The sequence below is a fragment of the Prionailurus viverrinus genome, chromosome B1 (genome assembly GCF_022837055.1).
Source record: "Prionailurus viverrinus isolate Anna chromosome B1, UM_Priviv_1.0, whole genome shotgun sequence".
Classification (NCBI taxonomy): domain Eukaryota; kingdom Metazoa; phylum Chordata; class Mammalia; order Carnivora; family Felidae; genus Prionailurus; species Prionailurus viverrinus.
Genome location: NC_062564.1, coordinates 127756340 through 127761491, shown reverse-complemented (window position 1 = coordinate 127761491; position 5152 = coordinate 127756340).

The following is a 5152-nucleotide window of genomic DNA, read 5'->3' as shown; positions in this document are numbered from 1 at the left end:
AAAAACAACCCAGTGAAGAAATGGGCAGAAAACATGAATAGACATTTCTCTAAAGAAAACATCCGGATGGCCAACAGGCACATGAAAAGATGTTCAGCGTCTCTCCTTATCAGGGAAATACAAATCAAAACCACACTCAGATATCACCTCACGCCAGTCAGAGTGGCCAAAATGAACAAATCAGGAGACTAAAGATGCTGGAGAGGATATGGAGAAACAGGAACCCTCATACACTGTTGGTGGGAATGCAAAATGGTGCAGCCACTCTGTAAAACAGTGTGGAGGTTCCTCAGAAAATTAAAAATAGATCTACCCTATGACCCAGCAATAGCACTGCTAGGAATTTACCCAAGGGATACAGGAGTACTGATGCATAGGGGCACTTGTACCCCAATGTTTATAGCAGCACTCTCAACAATAGCCAAATTATGGAAAGAGCCTAAATGTCCATCAACTGATGAATGGATAAAGAAATTGTGGTTTATATACACAATGGAGTACTATGTGGCAATGAGAAAGAATGAAATATGGCCCTTTGTAGCAACGTGGATGGAACCGGAGAGTGTGATGCTAAGTGAAATAAGCCATACAGAGAAAGACAGATACCATATGTTTTCACTCTTATGTGGATCCTGAGAAACTTTTTTTTTTTAATTTTTTTTCAACGTTTATTTATTTTTGGGACAGAGAGAGACAGAGCATGAACAGGGGAGGGGCAGAGAGAGAGGGAGACACAGAATTGGAAACAGGCTCCAGGCTCTGAGCCATCAGCCCAGAGCCTGACGCGGGGCTCGAACTCACGGACCGCGAGATCGTGACCTGGCTGAAGTTGGACGCTTAACCGACTGCGCCACCCAGGCGCCCCAATCCTGAGAAACTTAACAGAAACCCATGGGGGAGGGGAAGGAAAAAAAAAAGAGGTTAGAGTGGGAGAGAGCCAAAGCATAAGAGACTCTTAAAAACTGAAAACAAACTGATGGTTGATGGGGGGTGGGAGGGAGGGGAGGGTGGGTGATGGGTATTGAGGAGGGCACCTTTTGGGTTGAGCACTGGGTGTTGTATGGAAACCAATTTGACAATAAATTTCATATATTGAAAAAAATTAAACAAAATTTTTTAAAGTAATGAAAATTTCTTCTAGTCTGAAATACAGCCCTGAATTTCCCAATACACAAATTTTCTATACATCATAATCCAAGAGAAACCAGTACTTTGTTATGTGATGAAGTGTGGAGATGAGGAGAGGAAAAGAAAAGAGATTTGAAATGGCAGATAAAACTAACAACAACAAGAACAACAAAGCCACAGACCAAATAGTAATGTGACCTATTACTTTGCCATGAATTAAAATAATGATAATGCAACATGTATCTCACGCAGAGCAGGGAGCTGAAGAAAGGGATGATATAATAAGAGCTGACAGAATCCAGGAATAAACTGAAAGAATATCACAGAAACAAAGACAAACTGGAAATATCACCACAGAGAATAGGCACTCCTAAAAATTCAGTAAAGTGTCTAGTGGACTGGAGTGAGAAAACTAAATATGAAAAGTAAAAAGGACTGCAAAGAAGAGGGAAAAGAAGGAGGAGAGGGAAGAGACGAAGGGAGAGATCAATGGGAAGGAAAAGAAATCTTTATCTACTTATTGAAAGAGCACATCATAGGGGCACCTGGGTGGCGCAGTCGGTTAAGTGTCCGATTTCAGCCAGGTCACGATCTCATGGTCCGTGAGTTCGAGCCCCGCATCAGGCTCTGGGCTGATGGCTCAGAGCCTGGAGCCTGTTTCTGATTCTGTGTCTCCCTCTCCCTCTGCCCCTCCCCCGTTCATGCTCTCTCTCTGTCTCAAAAATAAATTAAAAAAACGTTAAAAAAAAAAAATTTAAAAAAAAAAAGAAAGAGCACATCATATCATAGAAGGAAAAATTATATAAAATAGCCAAACTGAGTCATATTCTAATAAAATTACCAGACTTGAAACATAAAGAAATATTTATTTTGACGTCTCAGCATTAACATCAAATCACTCATAAGTAGGTTAGTCATATAACGTAACTCCCAACCTTTTGATATTAAGGCAATGTTATTAAAAATTATGCCTGGACAATAGGCATAAATTGGGACCTTCTCACAAAAGCCAGTAAAGGAGAAAAAGAAAATCAGACTGTCTTCAATGCCACCTAAGAAAACAACTACACCTGGTCATTCTGTCATGCAAGTATAAAAACAAATAATTTTGAAAAAGAAAAAAATCAATTAGGTTAAGAGCCTCATCCAAATAAGAGATGAATGTGGGAAATATGACCATGAATATTAATTCTATATAACTATAGGATCAAGATGTCATTGCTCTAACACAAGTGTGGTGTTATGGTTATAGAATCAAGTGAAAATGGTATAAGCAATATGGAAATGACATGTCCTACAAAAAAAAAAATAATGAAATGAAGCAGTTGAGAATTTGGGGGAAAAAAATTAAAGCACACAGATAAACTCATCTTATATAGGTGGAATTTAAAATGTATTACCTTAAGCTCAAAGATAATATAATACAGCCACAAAAACATGTAAAACACTAAGAAAGATCTTATAGTCAATCAAAATTGAGTGGGAAAGAGTATGGGGAAAAGAATGGGAAGGAAAAGGAAATACCTAGTATGTTTACTACTCATAGAAGGAAGTTAACAGATACTATCTAAAGTAGTAGAGGATTAAGAGTGTTATGTAAAGTAATGGTTACAAATGCAGCAAAGAGAACACAAATGTAAACCTTCAACGTACACACACAATCAACATAATGAAAGCAGGGAAGCCTTGGTGGCTAGTCTGTTGAACGACTGACTCTTGATTTCAGCTCAAGTCATGCTTCCAAGGTCGTGAGATTGAGCTCTGGGTCAGGCTCATGTTGAGCATAGAGCTTAAGATTTTCTCTCTCTCTCTCTCTCTCTCTCCCTCTGCTCTCTCCCCCATTCTCACTCTCTCTCTTTCTCTCTGAAATAAAAAATAAAATAAAATAAAATAAAATAATAAAATAAAATAAAATAAAATAAAATAAAATAAAATAAAATAAAATAATAAAATAAAATAAAATAATGAAGACAAACCAAACAACTGTAAAGCCATAAAAACATCGTAAAGTATAATGTAATGTTTTAAAAGTATGACTCAAAAATGCCTGTCATGTTAACAAAAGTCTAAATTAACCTATTAAAAGAAGAAAAATACTTTCAAAATTTTTTCCTCTGAGTTTGTATTTTTCACTTTGGGTCATTCTTCAATTACATGTTTTTTTTAAAAAACTCTTACAAAGACAATATGGACATACCATGCTAGGAACTATATAACATGGCAAGTGAAAGTATGTATATGTGCTTGTGTTTGTGTGTCTTTCTGTGGACACAAAAGACCATGCTATGTGTATGATATGACCTTTTTTATTACTGCTTTTTGGACACAGTTAAATCAAACTTTAGAGCCATAGATAGATAGATTATATAGATAGATATAGATATAGATATAGATATAGATATAGATATGATATAGATATATTATAGATATAGATATCTTTATTTGGGGGAGAAGATTTAGATGGTTTGAATTGTAAAATGTCTGAATATATTTTAAAATGAACCATTTTGTATACTCCACATTTTTATCCAATCATTTAAATCAATGAACTACCTATTCCAAACGCCAGTAGAATTAATTATTGGTCATTGGTAAAACTTTGGCAATAAGCTCTTTTAGGAAGTGGTAATAAAGGGTGGGAATCCATTGAAGTGCCTGAACCCATATTGGACTTGAATGGTTTGCCCTTAGTATCATTACACTGATTTTCATCATGGGAATCATCTTGACCCATTGTCCTTCATAATATCCTTTATTAAATCTTGAAGATTAGTTCTTACAGGTAACTGAGCTCAAATGGCCCTGACTTCAGTTCTTTAAGGGATGCCAGCTTATTAATGTGAAACATCAAAACAAAAATCCCAAGCATTTCTCTCATCTTTATTTAAACTCCAGTTAATATAGTGTAAGATTAGTTTCGGGTGTATGATATAGTGATTCAACCCTTCCATACAACACCTGATGCCCATCACACCAATGCCCTCCTTAATCCCCATCACCTGTTTAACCCATCCCCCCACCCATCTTCCCTTTGGTAACCATGTTTGTTCTCTATACTTAAGAATCTGTTTCTTGGTTTCCCTCTCTCTACCACCCTGAACATGCCAGATCTTATCAGATCATGGAAGCTAAGCAGGGTTGGACCTGGTTAGTACTTGGACAGGAGACAAGCATTTCTAAAGAAGCTTAGCTACATGAAGACACCTTGGAGAGCCTCTAAGGTAATATGCTCTGAACATTTATTTATTTTCCATTAAGAAAGTTGGGACAACACCATATGGGTGGTAAAATTAGTTTTTTGCTTAATGGATCAGTGATCCTTCATGGTCTTTTCAAACCCACCACACCAGTCAACTTTTCAAAAACAGGTTCTCAAAACATCGGCATGCAAACACAGATGTGAACTTCCAGAGGTTCACAAAAATTACAGAATTTCATGCCTAAAGTGAGGCACAAGACTGAGGGATGTAAGCTGCAAATTGGAATTTGTGTACAGGATCTATTTTATCCAGAGCATTGTTTCATGTTGCAATTATTTTTTCAACAAGTTTTCATTCTGAGGAAAGAAGTAATAAAGTTGCCTCATATCAACACATGTTGGCCCATGTTTACCATGTTAAAGAGTAGTATTTTATGGCTTTCTTAAAGAGTATATAAATAGCAAGGCCATCAGCATGAACAATTTAACCATATCATATGATGTTTTTCCTGTCGTTGATAAAATTATGAGTATACTAATAAAAAAACCCTATTGACGTTTTAATTAGATTAGCAATAACTTTTTAACCATGAAACTTATAAAGTTTTCTACCCTGTACCCATATTTTATATTTGTACTTTCTGGAGTTTTCAGATAACGGTTTTATTTTATTTTGAGAGAGAGAGAGCGCGCATGTACATGTGCATGAGTGGGGGAGGGTCAGAGAGAGAGGAAGAGAGAGAATCCCAAGCAGGTTCCGTTCTGTCACCACAGAACCTGACACGAGGCTTGAACTCATGAACTGTGAGATCATACTTGAGCCAA